Consider the following 27,808-nt stretch of genomic DNA (forward strand, 5'->3'; position numbering starts at 1 on the left):
TTCCAAAAGATGCAGGCACATGTGAGCATATAATAATTGGAGAAAAACTAATGCATACTTTAAAATAGGGAAGAGACATCTATCACCTTCGTGTAAGGGTGATGTGGGCATGTAACCAGTGCGCCTGCGTGTAAATGCTGAGTGCTTCCGTGCACATGATCAGAGTCATGTGACTCCATAGCCCACCTGACCCGCTACCCCTGCAACCACCAACACTACACGCGCGGCAGTGCACAGAGATCACAGGCCAGGGGCGCATAAAGCCGCATGCAGTCTGAATAAGTTCCTAACAGGTTCCAAACTAGAAATCTGCACATAGAAACCACAAAATGCGAGTAGCATATAAACATGTATGAGTGCAATAAGACCCAGCAGAGGTAGGCTTTGTGATGAAAATATTAATAATAATAATAATAATAAAGTAATAAAATAATACTGCTAAAAGAAAAAATCATGAAAAATATGAATGAAATAATGAAAAATAGAAAACATATTAAATAAAATAGCACAAAATGACAAAAAATATAAATATTAATAATAAAATAAAAAAGTAAAAGAAATTGATGAACAAGAAAAATGTAATAAAAAAGTAATGTCTGACTCCCAAACATCAGGGGCCATTGTATCCTTGCACATATCGGGTTATAACTTGCACCACTTGGGAAAGGTCACTGTCCTGACCAAAGTAGGCCAAGGCAGTCACTTTCAAAGGGGGGACCACTGTTTTCGAGACCATCAAGTCCCCACCCCACTTGGGTCACCCCACCGTAGCTGCTTACCAAGTGCACCCGCTTTCCAGCAGCGCTAACCCCTCTTTTCTGCCTTTAAGGCATTGAATAAACAAAGAAAAAAAACGAAATAATAAAAAATATAGATAAAAAAAGAGTAAAATATAACAAAAGTGATCAAACTGTTCCCCTACAAACCTCTGTAAGAGTCCTGCATCCCCCATGTAAACAATACCACACATCTAGTGCACATGTATAAACTTTATTTGGGCCTGTCACAGCAAACAATTATTAATCAAAACCACAGAATATGTATCTTCAAATTTTCATGTATATGAGGATCAAGATCTGAAAGACATAGAAAAATATAATTACCAACGTGTTAGATTGTGTGTATCAGATCACATGCAGATTAAAGGCCAACATATATGTAGAAAACCCCAATAATATTACGCCACCTCTTCATCATGTATCTAAATCACATTAAATTCTACATAAAGACCAAATTGGTGCAATGTCTTCAACTTATGAATCCATCATAATTTGCATTTTTTGAGCAATGCCAACCTGTCACCCCCTTTCACAGGGTTTGGAATATGGTCAATTGCCATAAAACTGAGTTCTTTCTCCCAGTGTCCAAATTCTGAAAAATGTTTAGAAACGGGTAGGTCTAACCTACGTTTAACGTATACAGAATCTATGGTTATTAATCATGAATGTTTTTACTGGTGTTGAAGAGTTCATGACAGAAATGTAGCATCCAACCAAATAACTAAGGCATACATCGGTATAGTAGAGCTCTCAAATGTCACAATTCAGGGCCGTCATGAGCGCAGTCATAGGGTGGGGGCTATGGCATCTCTCCACTTGGATCCAGGGCATGTGCCTGGCCAAGCTTAACATTTGAATAGGTTTGTTTTTTCAGGACACAGTTGAAAGCTATTACAGGAAAGAGACACTTGTAGTCCTTAACCCCTTAACGACCATGGATGTGTATCCTCGTCCATGTGCCGTTAAGGTGGTATGACACGGGCTCCCGACTCAAGCCCTCATCATACCGGCCGGCCCCTAGCTGATTTCTTAGCTTGGGACTGGCATTAATAGCCGACATGCAGCGATCGCCACAGCCGGCTATTAAACCTTTAGATTGCCGCTGTCAAAGCTTACAGCAGTGTCTAAAGGTGCCTATATTTCATCCCTGGTGGTCCAGTGGTGTGGATGCCCCCACCCCTGCAGCGCGATAGTGGCGGGAGGTCGATCCACTGCTGAGGTAGCCTGAGAGCTTACCTCTTCTGCTGCGGAGGCTCCGGCACTGAGAATGATAAAGCCTGGCAGGGCGCAGAGCACACAGATCAATGTGGTTTTATACAACCACATTGATGTGTATGAGGAATCAAATGATTCCTCCTAAAAGTCCCCTGAGGGGACTAAAAGTGTAAAAAAAAAAGTTTAAAAAAGTTTGAAAACACACATTAACCCCTTCCTTATTAAAAGTTCAAATCGCCCCCCTTTCCCAAATAAAAAAAATATATATATAAATATAATAAAAATAAACATATGTGGTATTGCCGACTTTGTAAATGTCCGAACTATAAAAATACATTGTTAATTAAATCGCACGGTCAATGGCGTATGCGCAAACAAATTCAAAATTCCAAAATAGAGTATTTTTGGTCACTTTTTATACCATAAAAAAGGAATTAAAAGCAATAAAAAAGTCAGATCAAAACAAAAATGGTACCGACTAAAACTTCAGATCACGGCACAAAAAATGAGCCCCCATACTAACCTGTATGCAGAAAAATTAAAAAGTTATAGGGGTCAGAAGAGGACAATTTTAAATGTTTTAATTTTCGTGCATGTTGTTATGATTTTTTCCAAAAGTACGACAAAATCAAACCTATATAAGTAGAGTAGCATTTTAATTGTACGGACCTACAGAATAAAGATAAAGTTTCATTTTTACTGAAAAATGTACCGTATATACTCGAGTATAAGCCGAGTTTTTCAGCACGATTTTTCGTGCTGAAAACACCCCCCTCGGCTTATACTCGAGTGAACTCCCCCACCCGCAGTGGTCTTCAACCTGCGGACCTCCAGAGGTTTCAAAACTACAACTCCCAGCAAGCCCGGGCAGTCATCGGCTGTCCGGGCTTGCTGGGAGTTGTAGTTTTGAAACCTCCGGAGGTCCGCAGGTTGAAGACCACTGCGGCCTTCGACATCATCCAGCCCCCTCTCACCCCCCTTTAGTTCTGTACAGTACTCACCTCCGCTCGGCGCTGGTCCGGTCCTGCAGGACTGTCCGGTGAGGAGGTGGTCCGGTGGGATAGCGGTTCCGGGCTGCTATCTTCACCGGGGAGGCCTCTTCTAAGCGCTTCTGGCCCGGCCTCAGAATAGTCACGTTGCCTTGACAACGACGCAGAGGTGCGTTCATTGCCAACGTACTTCTGCGTCATTGTCAAGGCAACGCCTCTATTCCGGGCCAGGAGCGCGGAGAAGAGGCGCCCCCGGTGAAGATAGCAGCCCGGAACCACTATCCCACCGGACCACCTCCTCTCCGGACAGCCCTGCAGGACCGGACCAGCGCCGAGCGGAGGTGAGTACTCAGAACTAAAGGGGGTGAGAGGGGGCTGGATGATGTCGAAGGCCGCAGTGGTCTTCAACCTGCGGACCTCCGGAGGTTTCAAAACTACAACTCCCAGCAAGCCCGGACAGCCGATGGCTGCCCGGGCTTGCTGGGAGTTGTAGTTTTGAAACCTCTGGAGGTCCGCAGGTTGAAGACAACTGAGGGCGAATGATGAGAAGAGGATGATGAAGGGGGGGGGGGATGATGACAAGAGGATGATGAAGGGGGGGGTGGGATGATGAAGGGGGGATGTGTGGGATGATGACAAGGGGATGATGAAGGGGGGATGTGTGGGATGATGACAAGGGGATGATGAAGGGGGGATGTGTGGGATGATGACAAGGGGATGATGAAGGGGGGATGTGTGGGATGATGACAAGGGGATGATGAAGGGGGGATGTGTGGGATGATGACAAGGGGATGATGAAGGGGGGATGTGTGGGATGATGACAAGGGGATGATGAAGGGGGGATGTGCGGGATGATAAGGGGATGATGAAGGGGGATGTGTGGGATGATAAGGGGATGATGAAGGGGGGATATGTGGGATGATGACAAGGGGGTGATGATGAGGATGTTAATGACGGGTCTGGATGATGACAGGGGGGGATGATGTATTTCCCACCCTAGGCTTATACTCGAGTCAATAACTTTTCCTGGGATTTTGGATTGAAATTAGGGGGTCTCGGCTTATACTCGGGTCGGCTTATACTCGAGTATATACGGTACTTCAAGTTTGTCGCACAATTATTTATTTTCCCGTTTCGCTGTAGATTTTTGGGTTATAAGACTGATGTCATTACAAAGTAGAATTGGTGGCGCAAAAAATAAGCCAACATATGGATTTTTAGGTACAGAATTTAAAGGGTTATGATTTTTAAAAGGTGAGGAGGAAAAAAGGAAAGTGCAAAAACAGAAAAATGCTTGGTCCTTAAGGGGTAATGTAAACAGCATTAGATTTGCAGCCTACAAGAGCTCAGAGCACCTGAGGATATCTGCTCAGCACAGAATGCAGACATTGTGCAGTCTGCACCAGGCATGAGAATTGGGAGAAGTGAGTTGTAGCTTCTTCTTTTTTTTTTTTTTTTCTTTTCATAAGAGAGGCACTGTTAATGGAGGGGGAGGGGGTTATATTGAGAGGGCACAGAACGGGGCCTAATAGCATGGGGATATAGAAAGACTTAAAAAAGCTTTGGGTACACAGAAGGGGACCTAGCTACAGTATAGGCGTATAGGGGAAACAATAGATGGCTTTATTGAAGTATGAACCTCAAAAGGAGCCTTACTGAAGTTTGGGACACAGATGGAGGGCTATTACAGTATGGGGGCAAAAAAGGAGGTATAGATGCTATGAATATATAAGATGTTTATTTGTGTGTGGTTCCTTGATTAGGCACTATTGTTGTGTAGGGCATTATTACCATTTGGGCCCTATGAGTATAAAGTAATGAAATATTTGTCAGTTGATAGGTAGTAACAGTTTGGCCAGGATCTTATGGTAATTTTTGTTGGTAATATGGTGCAGTATACAGTACAGTTATTATAGTACCATTAGGATAGTTATATATACAGTTTGCTGCTATTTTTCTCTGTTTATATAGGTTGTATTAATAAGAATAGTCTCTGCGTATAGTGGTAATATTTTGTAGCTGACTATTATTTAGAAGAATACAATACTCTCTCTATCTATCTATCTATCTATATATATCTATCTATCTCTCTCTCTCTCTCTCTCTCTCTCTCTCTCTCTCTCTCTCTCTCTATATATATATATATATATATATATATATGAGTTAAAGAGTTCTGTCATAAAGAAAGATACCTTACATGGCAATATAATTCAGAAAGCCATATCTTAAGTAATAATCTGTTGGGATGATTAGATTTAGTATAATATGAATCCATTAACATACTAGAGGAATTTCATAATTTGTGGTTGAGGATGATTTAACAAATGTTAAATTTCTACATTTCTAAAAGTCACTCTCCTGAATCATGAATGTGATTGAGACGCTAAGCCGTGATTTTAAAAGCACCTCCGCTTTAGACTTGTACACAGGATAATGTATTAGGAAACTGCATTATATAATATATTCTGATTAGTTGAATCACCTCTGCTGCAAGCAGCTAATATGTAAGACAGTAAGTGACAAAATAGATTTCCAGTGGATGTCTTGTTTGTTAAATGCTCCCACTACAACGACAGGAAATGTATTTACCTGTTTTAAAGAGAATTTGACAGCTGGTTCACCCGCACTAAACCCAGTGTAATGGGTTATACTGTTGGTGAAGATCTTAAAAAGGAAGGGTCACTCACTCATTTTGGTTGCTTCTGTGCTGGGTGCAGTGGCTTTACACCACTGATTTACTGTAGTGTTCTTTGGAATTGAACATTATGTGACATCTAAGTGAGGGTTACATTAAAGAATAACTGAAAGTAATTGTGAATTGTTCATGTTTTGGATAGGAAAGTATCAATATAGCTTAATTTGGAAGTATATGATACCCATGCACATTAGAAAGAAGTCAGCTGGACCGACAGACTTCGGTAGGACCAGCCAACTGATTAAAATGTATAAAAGCTTCTGAATCTCACTCAACAGATAAAGTTTGGGTAGAGAGGGATCCAGGGTGTTGGATTTTGACTACACAACATTTTTCTTCTCAACTAGAGAAGTTTTCTGCAGAGCTGTCTGGCAGCAACCTACTCCTACCCTCTCTATTAAAACACTTAAAAGTTTAATTTGTTGAGCATTGGAGAGTGGGAAAGATAGCTGATGGCTTAATAAAGATCCAGGTGACAGATATTAAAGGTGTATTAGCACCTATAAACAAGTAAAGGTGCTGTCACATATGTACAGTGATTTGGCTCAGTTTCCCTTTGTCTGTGTCGAAAAATAGGGGAACTGATGATTGAACTGATCCCATTCATTTGAATGGGACACTTTAGATTTATCCATGCAACCTGCAGAAATACCATGACTCAGTGCCGGACCATACACAACTGATGCACTTTGCCATCATTTGTGGCATCAGTTGTGGCCGGTGATTCGGCTCAGTATTGGTCAGATCACCAGGCAAATGTGATGTTAGATATGACAGATAAAGTAGTAATCACAGGCACTGACATGCCATTTTTACAGTCCGCTCCCTCTCAGTCTGGAATTGCTGTTCCCAGACAACATGGATAATTTAATCTGCTCAGCAATTGGAAGTAGCATGTTCTACATTTAGTACCCTTCAAAACAGAATCATATTTTACAAAAGGGAAGCAATTTCAGATAACCATCACTTAATTTGGCTGCAAGAAACCGGAAGTACTCAAGAAATAGTTGTACAGGACTAGGGCAGCAAGCTCTGGATGAAGGAAAGCCTAGCTACAACTAATAATACTATATAATAATATTTTATAATATAATGATAGACATTAATCTATAGGATATACTTTGTAAACATGGTTTTCTTTGTATGAGACATGGGACTTTATGCTGAAAGTATTTCATTAGGTTTAAGAACATGGCTCATTTAATTGATGCACAGCTCACAAATCATCCTTTGGTAATTACACAGAATGACATATAAACTATAGGGATGAATTTTATTTTCTCCACTAAAGATAAACAAATAGCTGTAAAGTGAAATTGTCATTTATTCTACTATTGCCAATTGCCATGGGCTCCTTATAAAACACAGTCGTCAGCCATTACCTAGCAATAAACTTCTATGCAGACAGTTTAGGTTAAATGATCCTTGGTAGTAGGATGCTGCTATTTAAGAAGGTTAATGCAAAAACACAGAATTGCTAAATCAGTCTGCTAAAAATCTATTGACTTTCCTGATTTTTTATTTTTTTTTATAAGAATGGGATAGATAGATAGATCAACTTGCCTTGAAGTGTGATCCGGTGTTGCTCTGACAACATTTGTTTTCGTAAAATGTTTCCTCAGTTTTCATGTCAACAATTAGCTGTTAAATTTTACCTTGCTTTGCCTATGTCGCCATGTTTCAGTTCAGCATTTTGGGAATTACGGGAGAGTTGAAGAGTTTTTGATGGGGCATATCACAGCTAATGCAAGTAGTAAATAGCTCTTCTGCCTTGGCTGACATTTTGGAGATTAGACTTCCAGCAGTGAAGTCTTGTCGGGCATGGGTTTTAGATTTTTCACGCTCTCATAATAGAAGCTCTTAGGCACATAATGTCAAGTATGATGGTCATTGAAATGAATTAGTGGTAAGAGAAGAGAAAATGTAATGAAAATATCAAATATATAGAAAATGAAATGATAATGCTTTCTCAATTGTGTTTTTTTTTTTACTTTATACATTATATTATTTATCGTGGTGTTTTCGTTGTTTTCAAAATGCAATGTGTTGCAAGCTTATGATCATACATTAACATGAGCTGCAGCAAAACACTCATATTCTCAACCTGTCAATTAGTGCAATCTCATGCTTGCTGACCTAGAGTCCAGGGTAATGTACAACTTGTGCAATTATGGTAAATACGTTCTTTAGCTTGCATTAAAGTTATCAGCTAAAATACATTTTAAATATCATTAGCAGTGGAATTGAAATCAGAGATTAAAATATCAAGCAGAGCCAGTTCAATTATAGCATTGTAAAGCCACTAATGTGAATAATACTTTCATTTACAAAAAGAAAAGTCTCATAAGAGTAGCAATATACTAAAAAAAGGGAATTTTATCTCTGTTTAGACCTTTAGTGTAAGGATTTAAAAGATTAAAAAAATTCCGACACCCACCAACTGCATTAACATAGAATATATATAAGAATTACTTGGCCTACAAAATGTCTTCTACAGAAACAGTTAAATATTAAATATAATACAGTATGTATAAGGGGCATGTACATAATATTTCGCAACAAATGGTTTCCAAACCTCAAAGCATACATCTAAACTAGCACTTTGGACTATTTATTCAGCAGAGGCTTCTAAGGAATTAAAGGATTGGCCCTGTCTAAACGCTTGACCAATATTTACCCCAATATATGCCATCAGAGGAATGTTGAGCTGCTACCGTAATGTTAAGAGAAAAGACGGATGGGAACCACCATATGAGTTAAGAAGATGCAAGGGGGGGGGGGGGGGGGATGGCAGAAAGTATTGTTATAAAAATAAAAGAAAGAAAGAAAAGAGATGTCAAGTTCAAAATCATGCAAACCCAAATAAATAAACAAATTCTGTTATACAAATAAAGCTCCACAGACAGATTAAAAACATTTTTAAAAAACATGTATACCCTCCCTTAACATTGATAAATCTTAATATGTGATAAATGGCATACACCCTCACACAATACAATCACAGTAAATAGAAGAACCTCTCTAAAATATATTTCTGTGGAGTGCCAAAGTGCTATGCAGAGTCTAAAATACAAGTAAGGCTAGGTTTACATATGTCAGTTGTGTCAGGCTCCGTTTCTTTTTAGCAAAAACTAAAAAAGACAAAAATGTAGCCAGCACCTAAACCCAAGACACGGGTGCACGCTGCTGTGGCAAGTGCAAAACATGTAAAAAAAATGGCAGCAGCACACTTGGTCAACAAAATGGAGGCTCTTAGCGCACTTTTTGATCAAAACGTGTCCCCCCATACACCATGCAGAGTTGGCTTCATATCGGATGGGACCTTAAACATTCACTCACCTCAGGCTGGGTGACATGCTGGATCCACTAACAACTGAAAACCACCTCCTGTCAAATAGGAGAGGGGATGCACGGCTACAAAGGGAGCCACTCCCCCCACATTGCACAGCAAAAACAAAATAAAACAAAAATGTAGCCAGCACCTAAACCCAATACAAGGGTGCACGCTGCTGTGGCAAGTACAAGACATGTAAAAAAAAGAAAATGGCAGCAGCACACTTGGTCAACAAAATGGAGGCTCTTAGCGCACTTTTTTGATCAAAATGTGTCCCCCCAAGCCACATATATGCAGGTGGCCTCATATATGATGGGACCCTAAACATTCACTCGCTTTTTTACATAAACTATTGACAACTGATGGCATGACTGACATGCCATCAGTTGCCTGACAAGTATATACGGTATGGACAGGGGAAGCAGCAAGATGTGTTCCCCTGTCTGTGCTGGTCCAGCGAGCCCAATCAACCAGCATCTAAACTGAATGGAACAGTCCAATTCAAATGAATGGGATCAGCTCTGGCATCATTCTCCCTCCAGCGCATTTTTTGCAGTGCTGGAGGAAAAGAAAACCTGCTGACAGACACATGTAAAGGGAGCATAAAATATAAATTGTCTGTAATAAAGGAGTAGTCTATACCAAGTATAAACAGAGCTGGGGATAAGAAGGGAATACACACATCCACCTCTGGGGGAACTAACCCCCATAAAAACACATTGTATGGTCAGTTAAACCTATTAAAACTGATGGGTTTGGTTATTTTTTTCTGTTGTATGTATGCCCAGATTTATTGGCTAAGCCCTTACCATCTAGTTTTAGTAATAGATATCTGACTTTTTCACCATTGTATCATGTATCATTGTATTTGCAAATAATACTGCTGCTCTTATAAATTGAATTTGAGCTAGTGTTGCTCTGAAGAGATGTAACTTGAAGTTCATTGGTTCAAAGCAAAAGTTACAGGACCCATCTCTTATGGGTCATTTAAAAAAAAAAAAAAATGGTGTCTTCTTTTGCAGTAGAAGAGCTTTAGGGATTCCTGAGACATCAGGCTCTGGTGTGACTGCTACCTTTGCACCACTTATAGCTATGTTACGGTCCCTCTAAATTCACCCATAATGGCTATTGTCTATGTAATATGAATTAAAGAAGATTATATTTGCTTTTATGATTACTATTATACAAATAATAATGTGCTTGGGAAAAAAAAAATCTAGGCATCATGTCAGTAACTTTTTGTTAGCTTAGACTTAAAAAGAGAAGGATTTAGGGATAGTGATATCTGACGGCTTTAGAAGGTGGCAGAAGTGCAGCCAGGCGATAGGGAAAGCTAGTATAGAGCTCCAGACCTCATCTGAAATGATCGTGCCCAGTTCTTAGACCGAACCTGCAAAAGAATATTTATTTAAAAAAAAAGCTGGTCTGAAGATGAGCTACAAAATGGTGAAAGACCCTTATTTGTAGGGAAGGCAAAGGAAGGACATAATTGAATGCTTCAAATATCTTGAAGGTTTATGTGACGTTGAGGAAGTTTCCAATAAGTTACCAACTGCAAGGACAAGTGATCACAATCTGAGACTATTTGGGGAAAGATCAGTAGCAATGGCAGCAAATATTATTTTACTAAAAAAGTAGTCAATGCTTGGTAAATCTACAGTAAGTAAATGTGAACATGTCTGTGGTAAACACATATCTATCCTAAGATACAAATGAAAATAATATGAGGGCAAACTAGATGGACCAGGAAGACTTTTTTTTTTGCTTTTTAATATTATTTATATAAAACCTTGAAGTGGTACTCTGCTGCTCAGCGTTTGGAAGAAAACTGTTCTGAACGCTGGAGCCGGCACCGGGAGCTTGTGACATCATATCCCGCCCCCCTCATGATGTCACGGCTCACCCCCTCAATGCAAGTCTGTGGGAGGGGGCGTGATAGCCGTCACGCCCCCTCCCATAGACTTGCATTGAGGGGGTGGGGCGTCATGAGGGGGGAGGGCTGTGACGTCAAGAGCTCTCGGCGCCGGATCCAGCATTCGGAACAGTTTGTTCCAAATGCTGAGCAGCGGAGTACCACTTTAACTTTAGAAATTATTTCAAAGGTCCGAAACTGATTAAAATGCACTGAGTAGTAGATATTAATTCCATACAGTAACAGCTTATAATAGACTGAGCTGCTAGCAGCTACTAACAAAAGGTAAGTTCAGAAATAGCTGCCAGGCACTGATGTTTAATAAGCTGGAAAATGGTATAGTTGGGATTCTGTTATTTAATTTACCTGGGTTATCAATCAACTAAAGGGAAAGGTTAACTTGCAGCGGGTAAGAAAACACTTTTTCCTAGTTTTAATTATCCTGAAGGTGTTTGAGATTTCATAATATTCCATCTATATTGGTGAATCAATTTGAACTTGTAGTTGTGTTTTATTGGTAAAGAACAGTTTGTTGCTTGTAGCTATGATGGTTTTAAGTGTTAGTAGTGAATTAACTGAAATGAAACGGCCTGATATAAACTTTAAATTCTAATTATATTATGTGGTGGATGTTAAATACTATGAAGCTTTAGTAATTGATTTGCTAAATATATAAAAGTAATATATAGCAAGCATTAGGTAATTACAGCAGGACTTGACTTATAGGAAATAGGATTTAAAAAAATTTAAGGAAAGTGAAGTTAAAGATGGAAGTTGGGTTGCAGCCAGAGATATGCTCTAGGTGAAGGGACTGTAAAACAGTTGGCCAAGGTTTGCATCACTACAGGACCAAAAGGAAGGCAAATGTATCATTATAATTTGTCTTTAATAAATCAGTTGTATATGAATACATGAATTTGTAATATTTCTAATAGAGAGGAAATGTCATTTTCCTCAAACTGGTGCATGTATTCCCTTCTATAAATGTTCAGGCATCTCTTCAGCCTCATAAAAGCCTCATTTTCAGTGAAATAGTTTTTAGCACATAGACATACACATAACCAGATGAAAAGGCAGCACTGCTGGAAGATCACCCCCTCGGCTGGGAGTCAGACCCCCAGGGGTTTAATATTGAAGACATAGCTGAACAGATCTTTTCCAGATTTTAAAATGTTGATATCTCTCCAATATGCTTTATTTTCACAGCACTATACATTAAAGTATATTTTATGAAAGTATATTATTTATCTCCCACAAATAGTTTGCCATGTCATAGTTACATAGTACTTTAACCCTGCTGTGTTGATCCAGAGGAAGGCATCTAGTTACCATAACTTGTAAAATAATATTTTGTATTATATTTTGACAGTTTTCTCATTTTCTAGCTACATACTATGTTTAGCCCCAAAATATTTGGTTTAAAGGTATTTGTATCTAGTTATTAATGCGCGTCTAGTTTTTTGTGTCAAAACACTCCAATTTACTTGTTCCCATAGGTGCAATGATCATGCAACTTACTGACAGCACGAGCTAAGCTTGGTTTGTTTATCAGGGAGCTGACATTTTAAATGAGCCGTCCTGCTTTTTTCTAGAGGTGATCTGATAACATTCACTAGCTGACAAGCTATTAGAAATTACAGATACAGATCTTAAAGCGAGCACAGAAACATTTTGTGATTTATTCCAATTACAGAACGTCCCTTCCTCAATGGATTTTAACTTGTTTGCTTCCAGTGTCTCTGAGCAATGTGTGCATTCCCTAAAAATATGGATGCTGCTATAGATCATTGGTGATCTAGTTAGACAATCACAGGATTTGTCACATTAAACATTGTCAACTATTGTCCTTTTAGGGGTACTCCTCCCCTAGGCATTTTATCCCCTATCCAAAGGATAAGGGATAACATGTCTGATCGTGGGGGTTCAGCCATTGGGGACCCCCACATTCTCTCCTGCTGCTCCCCCGTACATCAGCAGCCTGGAGCTATGTTTGCTCCATGGTTGATGACAGCAATACAGGGAACGGGGTATCGTGACATCACAGCCACGCCCCTCATGATGTCATGCCCCACCCCCTCAATGCAAGCCTATGGGAGGGGGCATCACAGTTGCCACGCTCCCTCCCAAAGACTTGCAATGAGGAGGCGGGGCCATGATGTCACGATACCCTGTCTCCTGTAAGAGCACAGGCTGCTTATGTACGGGGTGCAGCAGGAGAGATCGCTTTGGATAGGAGATAAGATGTCTAGGGGCGGAGTACCCCTTTAAAGAAGAACTGTTGTGCACAATAGAGGATACGCTTTATATCATAGGGGTCCAATTACTGGGAGCCCCGGCTCTCCCTGGAAAAGGAGTGTGTTGACCCCAGCACAAAGCGGTGGCCGACATGCCCCCTCCATGTATGTCTATGAGACAGATTGTGGCACATTCTATTAAAACAATGGTTAACCTGTCAAGGACACGGAGCGTACCTGTAGGCCCGTGGAAATTTCAGTCGTACCTGTAGGCCTGTGGGAAATCATTCAGCAGTCACCCCGTGCAAACCCCGGGGGCAGGGTCGTGAGAGTCTGGGGTGACCCGGAAAAAAAGGGTGATAGGGTCCGTCCGATATGGCACCTATCACTCTTTAGCAGCAGGAGTGAGGTGGCACTGTTGCCACCTCACGATCGTCCTGATTCATCAGCCGGTAAAAGGACGCCTGCTGTGGGGGTGTCAGTAATGGCACCCACTCTGCCCCTACACCGGAGGGCGAGAGCGGGTGCCTGGAGTATGTACCTGAAGTGGGGGCCCCCGATCCCCGACATCGGCTGTGGGATAGGGGCCCCAGAAGCGGAGACAGCAGCGGTGGCAGGCAGGATCCGGCATGTGCAGCAGCAGGAGGTAAGGCTGTGCCTCCTGCTGTTGCTGAGCACCAACTCCCAGCATGCACAAAAGGGCATGCTGGGAGTTGTTGTTATGCAACAGCAGAAGGCACAACTATAACTCCCAGAATGCCCTTTGGCAGTTTGTGCATGCTGGGGGTTGTAGTTATGCAACAGCTGGAGGCACATTGGCCCATATTTATGATTGTAGGTGTAAGTGAAGCATTTTTTTACACCTTTTTTTTGTGTGCTGGTAATGTGTAGGATCACCAAATTTCTTAAATGTTCACAGAGCATTTGATAACTTTTGTGCAGGTCACATTTTCTCAAATTTCTCTCTTCACATACACTAAAAAGCTACACCAGGTCTGGGATGGTGTAGTTTTAGAGACTTTTCAGTGGCTTTGCGCCTTTTTTGCACCTTTTTACAAAAAGGCGCAGTTCATAAATCCCTTCTATATTATGTGTATTGCCAAAATCAGTGGATTGCAACTCAAAATCAGTGGATTGCAACTCAAAATCAGCAGAAATGGGTAAACAAAAAGGACCAAAAAGGCGCAAATAAACCCTGCTTGCGCCTTTTTGTGCCTTTTGTAGACACAAAAAACAGTCTAAAGACAATGATAAACGTCGGCCATTGTTTCTATGAAAAAGTGTGCCTCCAGCAATTGCATAACTACAACCCCCAGCATGCACAAACTACCAAAGGGCATGCTGGGAGATGCAGTAGTGTGCCTCCAGCTGTTGCATAACTACAAGTCCCAGCATGCCCTTTGGCTGCCCATGCATGCTGAGAGTTGTCGTTCTGCAACAGCTGAAGGCACACTGGTTGTGAAACACAGAGTTTGTTACCTAACTCAGTATTTTGCAACCGGTGTGCCTCCAACTTTTGCAAACTACAACTTCCAGCATGCACTGATAGATCGTACATGCTGGGAATTGTTGCTTTGCAACAGCTGGAGGCACACTGGTTGCGAAACACAGAGTTAAGTAACAAACTCTGTGTTTTGCAACCAGTGTGCCTCCATCTGTTGCAGAACTACAACCCCCAGCATGCATGGGCAGCCAAAGGGCATGCTGGGAGTGTTAGTAGTATGCCTCTAGCTGTTGCATAACTACAAGTCCCAACATGTCCTTCGGCTGTCTGTGCATGCTGGGGGTTGTAGCTTTTGCAACAGCTAAAGGCACACTGGTTTCAAAACACAGAGCTTGTTACCTAACTCAGTCTTTCGTAATCAGTGTGCCTCCAGTTGCTGCAAACTACAACTCCCAGCATGCACTGACAGACCGTACATGCTGGGAGTTGTAGTTTTGCAACAGCTGGAGGCACACTGGTTGCGAAACACTGAGTTAAGTAACAAACTCTTGCAACAGCTGGAGGTTTACAGTGAGGTGTACAGGGTACATTCACACGGGCAGGGGTTTAGAGTGAGTATGCTGCAAGTTTGAGATGCAGCAAATTTTCCCCCACCCATGTGAATGTACCCTAAAAACACTACACTACACTACACCTACAAAAATAAAGGTAAAAACAGTACATATACATATACCCCCACTGAGTTCAACCCTTCCCCCTCCCCAATAGAAATAAAAATAGTCTGGTATGGCAGTGTTTCCAAAACGGAGCCTCCAGTTGTTGCAAAACAAAAACTTCCACTATTGCCAGATAGCCATTGACTGGCCAGGCATGCTGAGAGTTTTGCAACAGCTGGAGGCACACAGTTTGGGAAACACTGGCGTAGGGAAATTTTGGTATCGGAGGCAAGTGCAATTCTTGCATCCGGGTCCATCCCTATGCAAATCCTTAACTCAGGCCTCAAATGCGCATGGCGCTCTCTCACTTCGGAGCCCTGTCGTATTTCAAGGCAACAGTTTAGAGCCACATATGGGGTATTTCCGTACTTGAGAGAAATTGCCTAAAAGATTTTGTGGAGATTTTTCTCCTTTAACCCCTTATGAAAAGGTAAAGTTGGGGTCTACTCCAGCATGTTATTGTAAAAAAATTGAATTTTTTACACTAACATGCTGGTGTTGCCCCATACTTTTCATTTTCTCAAGAGGTAAAGGGGAAAAAAAGACCCTCAAAAAGACCCTCAAAATTTTTAACGCATTTTTCTTCTGAGTACAGAAATACCCCATATGTGGACATAAAATGCTCTGCAGGCGCACCACAAGGCTCAGGAGTGAGAGTGCCATGTACCTTTGAGGTGATTTGCACAGGGGTGGCTGATCGTTTCAGCGGTTCTGATATAAACCCAAATAAAAAAAACACCCACATGTGACCCCAGTTTGGAAACTACACCCCTCACAGAACGTAACAAGGGGTAATAGTGAGCTTTAACACCCCACAGGTGTTTAAAAAATTTTTGTTAAAGTTGGACGTGAAAATGAAAAATTTAATTTTTTTCACTAAAATGCTGATGTTATCCCAAATGTTTCATTTTCACAAGGGGTAATAGGAAAAAAGCCTTCCAAAATGTGTAACACAATTTCTTCTGAGTATATAAATACCCCATGTGTGGACGTAAAGTGCTCTGTTGGCGCACTATAATGCTCAGAAGAGAAGGAGCACCATTGGGCTTTTGGAGAGAGAATGTGTCTGGAATTGAAATCCATGTACGTTTACAAAGCCCCCATGGTGCCAGAACAGTGGACCCCCCCCACCACATGTGACCCCATTTTGGAAACTACCCCCCCCCCCCAAGGAATGTGACAAGGGGTGCAGTGATCATTTACACCCCACTGGTGTCTAACAGATTTTTTGAACAGTGATCCATGAAAATAAAAAACAAAATTATTCATTTGCACAGCCCACTGTTCCAAAGATCTGTCAAACACCAGTGAGGTGTAAATGCTCACAGCACCCCTTATTAAATTCTGTGAGGGGTGTAGTTTCCAAAATATGGTCACATGCGGGGGGGGGGAACATGACCTTGTGGGGTGTTTAGGCTTACTGTACCCCTTTTTATATTCCTTGAGGGGTGTAGTTTCCAAAATAGTATGCCATGTGTTTTTTTTTTTTTGTTTTTTTTTATGTATATGCTGTTCTGGCACCATAGGGGCTTCCTAAATGTGACATGCCCCCCAAAAACCATTTCAGAAAAACTCACTCTTCAAATTGGGTACAAGAACATGCGAGTGTAAAATACTAAGATTTTGACTTTTCTCCTTCACTTTGCTGGTATTCCTGTGAAACACCTAAAGGATGAACACCCTTTCTGAATGTCAATTGCAATACTTTGAGGGGTGCAGTTTTTATAATGGGGTCATTTATGGGGTATTTCTAATATGAAGGCCCTTCAAATCCACTTCAAAACTGAACTGGTCCCTGAAAAAGTCAGATTTTTAAAATTAAGTGAAAAATTGGAAAATTGCTGCTTAACTTTGAAGCCCTCTGGTGTCTTCCAAAAGTAAAAACATGTCAACTTTATGATGCAGATATAAATTAGACATATTCTTTATGTGATTCAATATATCATTTATTTGGGATGTCCATTTTCCTTAACATTTTTGCAATCGAAGAATCAGAATGAAAAGTGAAAGCATCCCAGAGTTATTAATGCTTAAAGTGACAGTGGTCAGATGTGCATATGGGCTGTGTCCTTAACGGGTTAAAGCAGTCGTCCAACACCCATCTAATACAGAAGAATTCCACACATTATTTCTTAAAATTAATCTGACAGCCCTTTATAGAGGTTGCAGGTTTGAGGTTAATGATACAAACTAGCATGACTGAGAAACACATTGTTTTATTGTCCGGTTCTCCACTGTGTCAAGTGTTTACCAGGTAGGTAAGGTTAGGTGCCCAGAGCTCTGTGTATTAAAGGCTTCCCCAATGTCTCCTCCCAGTTCTCAGTGACCATCCGATAAAAAGACAGATAAATCTTAGAGGAGGGGCTCTGTACACCTAAAATGAAGAACCCACTTCTGGGGTACTTTCCATAATGGCAGCCAGGATATCAAGCAACATTTTTCTTGGCCATGCAAATTACATTAATGAAACAAAAGATTTTGTTTCACTCACCTTTATTATGCCCACATAGGCATACCATTACCTATTGTAAATCATATTCTTTATTTATTTATCTTTGTAGCAATTTTTACTGTCATCACATACTATATACTATTGCTGCATTTTTCAGCCCCTAAAAGAGGTCTAGTTGCTTGTCACCTGAGGACTCGCTCTACTCTTTCTTGGGCTACAATGTTTGAAAGAGAAGAAGGTGTCTTATAGGGCTAATGAATTAATGTGGTTAAAGGAGTATACAGTCATGGCCGTAAATATTGCCCCCCTGAATTTTGTTCTACAAAATGAAGTATTTCTTACAGAAAAGGATTGCAGTAACACATGTTTTGCTATACACATGTTTATTCCCTTTGTGTGTATTGAAACTAAACAAAAAAAGGGAGGAAAAAAAGCAAATTGGACATAATGTCACACCAAACTCCAAAAATGAGCTGGACAAAATTATTGGCACCCTTTCAAAATTGTGGAAAAAAAAGAAGATTGTTTCAAGCATTTGATGCTCCTTTAAACTCACCTGGGGAAAGTAACAGGTGTGATCAATATAAAAATCACACCAGAAAGCAGTTAGAAAGGAGAGAAGTTCACTTAGTCTTTGCATTGTGTGTCTGTGTGTGCCACACTAAGCACGGACAACAGAAAGAGGAGAAGAGAACTGTCTGAGGACTTGAGAACCAAAATTGTTGAAAAATATCAACAATCTCAAGGTTACAAGTCCATAACCAGAGATCTAGATTTGCCTTTGTCCACAGTGCGCAACATTATCAAGAAGTTTGCAACCCATGGCACTGTAGCTAATTTTCCTGGGCATGGACGGAAGAGAAAAATTGATGAAAGGTGCTAACACAGGATAGTCCGGATGGTGGATAAGCAACCCCAAACAAGTTCCAAAGATATTCAAGCTGTCCTACAGGCTCAGGGAGCATCAGTGTCAGCGCAAACTATCCGTCGACATTTAAATAAAATGAAACACTATGGCAGGAGACCCCGGATGACCCCACTGCTGACACAGAGACATAAAATTGCAAGACTACATTTTGCCAAATGAACTTGAGTAAGCCAAAATCCTTCTGGGAAAACATCTTGTGGACAGATGAGAACAAGAAAGATATATTTGGCAAACACATCATTCTACTGTTTACCGAAAACGGAATGAGGCCTACAAAGAAAAGAACACAGTACTTACAGTGAAATATGGTGGCGATTCAATGATGTTTTGTGGTTGTTTTGCTGCCTCTGGCTCTGGGTGTCTTGAATGTGTGCAAGGCATCATGAAATCTGAGGATTACCAATAGATTTTGGGTCGCACTGTACAGACCAGTGTCAGAAAGCTGGGTTTGCATCTGAGATCTTGGGTCTTCCAGCAGGACATGACCCCAAACATATGTAAAAAAAAAGCACCCAGAAATGGATGGCATCAAAGTGCTGGAGAGTTCGGAAGTGGCCAGCAATGAGCCCAGATCTAAATCCCATTGAACACCTGTGGAGAGATCTTAAAATTGCTGTTGGGAAACGGTGCCCCTCCAATAAGAGAGATCTGGAGCAGTTTGCAGAGAAAGAGTGGTCCAACATTCCGGCTGAGAGGTGTAAGAAGCTTATTGATGGTTATAGGAAGCGACTGATATCAGTTATTTTTTCCAAAGGGTATGCAACCAAATATTAAGTTAAGGGTGCCAATAATTTTGTCCAGACCATTTTTGGAGTTTGGTGTGACATTATGTCCAATTTGCTTTTTTTCCTCCCTTTTTTGGTTTAGTTCCAATACACACAAAGGGAATAAACATGTGTATAGCAAAATGTGTTACTGCAATCCTTTTCTGTGAGAAATATGTCATTTTCTAGAAATTACAGCCATGACTGTATAGGAAATAAAGCAATGGAGTGACCCACAGGTCTCTATGGGACAAAATTACACAGATTACAATAAAAATGTAAATTTTGTTACTGACAGAAATAAGAAAGATTAGGTAGGTTTTGTTGACACTAGTTAACTGAGCTGTCACTTATTTTGACTTCAATATGCTTTTAAGTGAATTCCTGATTACTAAAATTGTAATTGGATCTTGTTTTACCTCTGTTTAGACATATTTAAAGATCTGTTCTCTTTACTTACTCTGTTCCACGAAAAATCTGGAACCTGACACATCAATTATACCATCGGCACTTGTAATAATAGACATTCTGGTGATATTATTGTTTTCTTTACCGAATAAAATTCTAAAAATATTAACGCCATATAGTACAGTATAATCCCATCTGCAGCATTATCTTAAACATTTGCTACATTTAATAAAGTTTAAAAGACAGATGCCAAAATATGAGTCTTTTAGATCCACTTAAAATTCATTACTTGAGGCTTCAGAGTCATGGTACAGCCAAGGGATTTTTGAGAATGAACAGTTGATAAAGCAGAAAACTACCAACAAGCTTTTCTTAAGGCATAACAGGTATAAAATAAGATTAAGCATAGCTACAATACAAAATTAAAGCCCAGGTTTAATAACTCACTCACTGGCAGAGGATACAATAAACAGTAATAAAACAGGCCACATTTAAGTGACAGGTTGCTGATATCACTAGATATATTCTACAGAAAATAAGTCTAGTATTACAAAAAGTCTTTTGCTGTCATTTAAAATAGTGACACTTGAAATGCTACAAATGACATTGGCTGTGCACTGGTTCTGCAAACCTAAAGCTGAGTAACTTCAGTATTAACAAATACTTATTACTAGGGGCATGTTATTGCGTCGGCGTGCTGGGCCCGCCTCTAAACCATACTGCACACACAGGGCTGCTGACGGGTAGTCATGGCCGTAAATGTTGGTACCTCTGAAATTTTTCAATAAAATTGAGTATTTCTCACTAAAAAGGATTGCAGTAACACATGTTTTGCTATACACATGTTTATTTGCTTTGTGTGTATTGGAACTAAACCAAAAAAAGGGAGGGAAAAAAGCTAATTGGACATAATGTCACACCAAACTCCAAAAATGGGCTGGACAAAAGTATTGGCACCCTTAACTTAATATTTGGTTGCACACCCTTTGGAGAAAATAACTGAAATCAGTCGCTTCCTATAACCATCAATAAGCTTCTAACACCTCTCAGCCGGAATGTTTTACCACTCTTCCTTTGCAAACTGCTCCAGGTCTCTCTTATTGGAAGGGCGCCTTTTCCCAATAGCAATTTTAAGTTCTCTCCACAGGTGTTCAATGGGATTTAGATCTGGACTCAATGTTGACCACTTCAGAACTCTCCAGCGCTTTGTTACTATCCATTTCTGGGTGCTTTTTGATGTATGTTTGGGATCATTGGGGGAGATTTATCAAAACCTGTGCAGAGAAAAACTTGTCCAGTTGCCCATAGCAACCAATCAGATCACTTCTTTCATTTTTCACAGGCCTCTTTAAAAATGAAAGAAGCGAGCTGATTGGTTGCTATGGGCAACTGAGCAAGTTATCCTCTGCACAGGTTTTGATAAATATCCCCCATTGTCCTGCTAGAAGACCCAAGATATCGGACGCAAACACAGTGTGACACAATATATATATATATATATATATATATATATATATATATATTCTTAAAAACATCATTTCTCACCACCAAAGTCATTCCTGTATACTGTATGTATTATATTATGCATTTCTTTTTCAATCTTGACCTTTAGAAATCTCTATAAAAATGCACTGGTTGCAATGCTGTATATGGAACATGATTAATCACCTTTGGCTATGCAGTAACAGCATCTTCTCTGAAAGTGGCACAGTTATTCTATGCTTTGCCAAACACATGTTCTACAGTGGGTTGTATCTGTCTGGCTCCTAAAATACAATATCTGTTTGAAGATGATTTATAGTTGCATATTATTTGTTCTATTCTAAACTATGCCAATGATCCAAAACATATTGGATCTTCCTCCAAAATTTCTAAAGCATATTAATAATCCTCTGTTAACTGCTGTGATAATACACTATATGTACAAGACTATGTGGATCATTTTTCTATTTATTGAGTTTAGGTGTTTTAGCCACAACCAATGCAAACAGGTTTATACAGCCAATGACACAGACATGAAATCTCCATAGACAAACACTGATAATATTATTAGTAATTTATTAGAAGTGTTACAGTGTGCCACTTTTGCTATAAGTCATTGTGTGAAATTTGTAAAATTAACGTTCACAGTAATAGCATTTAAGTTGTAGGACTTACGTTGTTTAGCAGCGGCACTGTGAGCCATTCCAGGTGTAGGATGAAGTGGTATAAAGCATGTCACCACTCAGCTCATGAACAGCGGAAACACATTCCCTGGGGTGATATTTTTTCTATCGTACAGTCCGATAGTGGATACATAGTGAACCCTTCTCACCAGAATACCCAGTGCTTACTGTAAAAGTTGGTAAAAAAAAAAAAAAGAGATAAGGAAATGAGGCTGGTCTTCCAGCTGGGATCTAATTTTTTTAAAAAAAAACTAAAAAACTAAACAAAGTACAGGCATAATGATACAGGCTACAAAACTGGCAATAAAGTGCATGACACAGAATAACAAACTAGTAGTAAATGATTTACTGTGACGGTGTAGCTATAATAGCTATAATATAGGGTCAGTCCCATTTGAGCTGCTGCAGTTTTGCAGATGTCACAGCAGTTTCCACACACTACACACATATATAGAGTAGTGAGTACTTTGCAGACACAATGGGCAAGGGATCAAGTGTCTTCCTGAGCTCACCCTGGACTCTTCAAGCTCATCACCATGCTTGACTGGCTATAGGAACTATAACCAGCTTGTATGAGATCAAACCCATTCCCATCTTGTTGCATATCCATACATGTAGTCCCAAGCTGCTGGAGACCTCAGCAAGTTGTGTAAAAATAAGAATTCTGTAGACATCAGTGCCTACCTTGACCCTGTTGCTTTCATCCTGGCCAAATATGTGGACAAGCTGGTTAGTGCTGGCTCAAACCTTTGGCCATCAATCAGTAGCCCAGGAAATGGAAAACATTATAAAGGGCCTCCCTGGCACCCATTTATCATCATGCACCTTAACACCTGTCCTACCACCAATAGTTTTAAGACCTCTTTGAGCACCACTAAACTTTAATCACTCAATTAAACTAGCAAGTAGTCACCACTATCCCCACCACCCACCACTATTCTTTGCAAGCTTCCTCAGCCGAAAATGTCTTTAGCATCTTCTGCCTCTCTGTTTTCTTCAGAAACCAGAAGCAAGGCCAAGAAGTGGGTGGACATAATACGACAAACAACCAGCATAACACAAAGGTGCCTGCATAATTGAAATGATGGTCACAAATGTCACAGTCATGTTTAGGATCACCTGAAAAAAGGTCCTGGGGGGTCCACTGCTCATTGCAAGCTTACACAGAGCTGTAGGCTCTGACGGTAGAATTTTGTAAGAAAAAGAAAATCGAAAGTGACCCTGCCATGTGTTTGCTGCCCAAAAAAAAAGACCCAGGGAAATGTCCTGTGTATTTTGCTTTTGCTTTTTTTTTTGGTCTTGAGAAAAAGCTGAACAAAGCCTGGAACTACCACTTCATTCTGGTGATTGGTGGGGGTCATGCTGATCAGTGTTTGTGCTGAGACAATCCCTTTAAGATTATATTTGGCATGGAAGTAGATGTCATTTTTTTTAATAGGGAATAAGGATGGCTTTAGTAAATTACTGTTTATAGTTGCAGCCAATGTCAAGATAATGCATTATATTTCTGTGATGTATTATACAAGAAATGCAAAGTGATAACTTTAGCTCAGTACGGTATTGGTTACAGTTTATGCAAAGCTAGGTTTTGTAATATCTGTATTGTGACTCATAGAAACAAACACAGCCACAAGCTTTTCTTGGAATATTCCATCTGTGACATCATTTACCTTTCTAATCAGCATTGCTGATAACCATTTCCTGACGGGTGTGGGAAGCTGTAAAATGTTAGTCATACCACCAGATGTCAAAACAAATATTCTGCTTGCTCCCAATAACTGCGCTGGAAAACAAAACATGTACCAGCATTGTGGTGTAGGATGTAGATTTGTAGACAAAGCTTAGGCACAAATCTCAATGGCTAAAACAGATATGAACATTTAAAAATACATTGAAAAAGTATTTATCATATTTATAAATACTAAGAGTTTATATGGTTAGTAAAACAGACTTTTGTCCTTTAACATACCAGGAGCATTGATATTTTATCATCACCAGTATCTTATACAGTACCGTACATCCAAGGTGAACTATAGGTCCTTAACACCACAGAAAATAGTAAAATGGCTGCATGTTATTTGGCTATACAGGAAAAGTTGCCAAAATGATGCCACATTGTTGCAACTGTTGATTGAATCTTCATGTAACAGACTTCCTTCTGTGCCTATCCGCTTGTATGCCCTCTGCACATAATGCTAAGAGCTATTTTCCCCCTTTCAAATACAGAAAAGGAAAATGTTGATCCCCTGCTGATTTTGTTCCTTTGCCCACTGACAAAAAATTATCAATCTATAATGTTAATTGTAGGTTTATTTGAACAGTGAAAGGCAGAAACCCCAAATGTAAAGCCTGTTTGTGACTCACTTTTAATGCTCCAATGGGTGTGGACCCGTTGTGCCATTTTCAAGTTTGGCTTTGGGAGTGGAGTCCAAATATTCCCCTGGTCTTTACCCATAATCCAGGATGTGGAAGCTGGACTTTAGCTGCAGGGTAGATACCAAGTAGCTACCACAAGAGTTGTCCCGGTTAAGTGGCAGCTGGCCTGGAAGGCCAGAATGCCTTGGTGCCAAGTAACGGGGGTACAGGCAGGAGAGGCAAGCTGACACTGTAGATGATGATAGCACAGCAAAACAGATTTCAATATAGCAGAGCTGAGTTGGTGTTTTAACAAGGTATCAGCAGATAACTTTTATAAGTATACAAGCTACACTAATGTTCTGGTATAATAGGATAGGTGGACAGAGTTGTAAAGGGACAGACCCCGCATGTGTACTACTACCACAGCATGCAACAGCATAGAAAAGGAAGTTGTTCAGGGTCTGCAGCAAGCCAAAGACTTTCATTAGTATTTTCTCTATCTTCTCTCTTATGAATGTATCTCACTTGTTCATTGTATATTAAGGAGGGAAGGGTTGGACTTGCAACTGGAACAGATCTTGCAACAATTTTATCATCTACATTGATCAGTGCAACAGGACAGTTTTGAAATGACTGTCTAAGCCATCGGAGATTGGTGAGAGAAGGGTTATCTAGGAGAAATTTGATTACAGGCTTAAGTGGGAAATGGAGCGAAGAATTCTCTAAAGACTTTGAAGAGGCTGCGAAAAAAAAGCCCTCTGGCCTAGGTGATCTCCCAGCTGGAATAGCCTTGATAACAAGGTTGATTTCATTGTCACTGACCTCAAAAGAGTACCTGATCTAATGCATCGAGGGGGGGGGGGGGATATATCATCAAATTAGGCTCTAATATTATACATATATTTAGAATAGTCCCAAAAAAGTCTGCTATTTTACATGGATCATACATTTCATGACCCCCCTCCCCTCTAACAACTACATTTATATGTATGTTGTGAAATGTTTATCATTTACTTTATCATTACTCTAATAAATAATAAGAAATCTAAAAATATCTAATTGAGGACACATACAGACAAGTCAACATTATAAAGTCAACAATGATGCAGTGCAGAATTAGATGCCAATTTCTACTATTTTATTCTCTTCATTCTGGTTAAGTAAATTGGATCCCTGTTTGTTCCATGTAAAATATGTAGAATGTTCACCCCTAATTGTATAACTTTTTTTCAAAAAGGGAAGTTTCCATATTTTGCTTAAGGGTACGTTGACACATAGAGGATCCTGTGTAGAGTTGATGCACAGGATTTGTTACTGCCGATTAGAAGCTGTGCTCAGTCATTTAGTTTACATAAGAAGCAGCCCCGCATAGAATGCGGGTGCTGCACAGAAATCGGAGGGGGTCCCAGCAGTGGGCCTCCCGCAATCAAAGATCTTATCCCCTATCTTTTGGATAGGGGATAAGATGTCTTTGGCCAGAGTACCCCGGGTACTCCACTGGAAAACATTTTTTTAAATCAACTGGTGCTAGGAAGTAAAACAGATTTGCATATTACTTCTATTAAAAAATCATAATGCTTCCAGTACTTATCAGCTACTGTTACGATCCACAGGCAGTTTTTTTTTCTTTTTGAATTTCCTATCTGTCTGACCCCAGTGCTCTCTGCTGACACCTCTGTCCATTTTATAAACTGTCCAGAGCAAGATAGGTTTTCTATGGGGATTTGCTCCTACTCTGGACAGTTCCTAAAATGGACAGAGGTGTCAGCAGAGAGCACTGTGGTCAGGTAGAAAGGAAATTCAAAAAGAAAAAACTTCCTGTGGATCATACAGCAGCTGATAAGTCCTGGAAGTATTAAGATTTTTTAATAGAAATAATTTACAAATCTGTTTAACTTTCTGGCACCAGTTGATTCCAGTGGTGTACCCCTTTAAGTAACTTTTTTAAAGTAATAGGCAATTTGTAATTTCTCATTAAAAAGATCACAAGTCGTTCTGTAGTGTTCGAGTCATAAGGTGTCATTTGTTGCATATTATTTGTTCAGTTTTTGATTATGCAAAAAGTGTTACATAGGATAGGAGATAAGTGTCTAAAAAATGTTCAGTTGCCTGGACTACACCTTTAAGAATCATATGGGTTCCATTTTAAAAATTAAAGCAGAAACCTTACTGTTCTTATGACCCGCTACTTCACCTTTCCTTCACACACATGTACATTTCCTCAATTGAGTTTGGATTCTAAGGCCTAGATTCACCAATCTGTTTGAGGACAGAAATTGTCATGACAACCAATCACAGCTCATGTTTCATATCTTACTGAGCTCTGGTAAAACTAAAGCTAAGTTGTGATTGGTTGCTGTGGGAAACCAGATAATATGCATCCTTAGACAGATTGGTATATCTTGACCTAAATGTAAAATGTCCCAATATACACTAACTCTCAGTAATGCACAAAATACAATATGGTGTGCAAGTTTGAATTAAGAATACAAAGATAATACACAATAGAAAATATCTTCAGGACAGGCTGGTGAACTAGGATGCATTAGGATGCCTAAACTTCACCCCAGTATGTGTTCTTATAGGAAACTTGGGCTGAGTAGAATGTCAACCTGTCTGATCTGTTGTTCTCCAGGAATTGTTGGATGAATAAATGTTTCATGTTTTGTGACAATTGATTCTGCTACTTGTTTCCTTGTTTTAGTAATACACACCAACAGAGGCTAGGGGAAAAACAATTATATGTACCAAATCCCAAGAGTTGTATTTGAGCAGGCTTCACTGGACCAAACGGCAGGATTGAAGCGTTGCTGACCAGGCCAGGAGACACAACAAGATCGGTGAAAAGAAGGTTTATTCACCAAGATTGCAATGGACATGCACAGTGAAACGCGTTGCATCTTGGTAAATAAACTCTCTTTTCACCCATCTGGTTGTGTCCCCTCATCTGGTCAGCACCTCTTCAATCCTGCCGTTTAGTTTAGTGAGCAACAAATGGACTTCAAAGGTGCGGTAGGTCTTTTGCGACGCTGACTCAGAACAGGCACATCAGGTGAACATAAAAGGTTTATTAAAATGCAACGCGTTTCACCTGATGAAGCTGCGCATGTGCAGTGAAATGTGTTGCACTGTTGAAGTCCATTTGTCGCTATCTACTTGGTTAGGAGGCTGCAGTGAAATGCGTTGCACCATGGAAGTCCATTTGTCGCTATCTACTTGGTTGGGAGGCTGCAGTGAAATGCAGTGAAATGCGTTGCACCATGGAAGTCCATTTGTCGCTATCTACTTGGTTGGGAGGCTGCAGACTGGGCTCTAAAAAGCCTTACATGCTGTCCATTGTTGTGTGTGAGCTCACACAACCACCTGGGGTAAGAGGCTTTAAAAAGAATCCTTCTACCAACACCTACCCAGTCAG

The 27,808-nt window shown here is 40.1% G+C and overlaps 1 protein-coding gene and 1 long non-coding RNA gene across 10 annotated transcripts in view; one reads left to right on the forward strand and one right to left on the reverse strand.

Moving 5' to 3' along the window:
* The window catches only part of ADGRB3 (adhesion G protein-coupled receptor B3), an 889,024-nt gene that overhangs the window by 765,240 nt on the left and 95,976 nt on the right, over positions 1-27,808 (forward strand). The gene's annotated exons all lie outside the window — the stretch shown is intronic.
* Positions 938-26,721, reverse strand: LOC130362001 (uncharacterized). The gene is made up of 4 exons (XR_008891230.1): positions 26,564-26,721; positions 23,706-23,818; positions 22,028-22,202; positions 938-1,076 (listed from the first exon to the last, which is right to left on the reverse strand). It is a non-coding gene; the product is annotated as an uncharacterized LOC130362001 (long non-coding RNA).

This window comes from Hyla sarda, chromosome 3, assembly GCF_029499605.1.
Source record: "Hyla sarda isolate aHylSar1 chromosome 3, aHylSar1.hap1, whole genome shotgun sequence".
Taxonomy (NCBI): Eukaryota; Metazoa; Chordata; class Amphibia; order Anura; family Hylidae; genus Hyla; species Hyla sarda.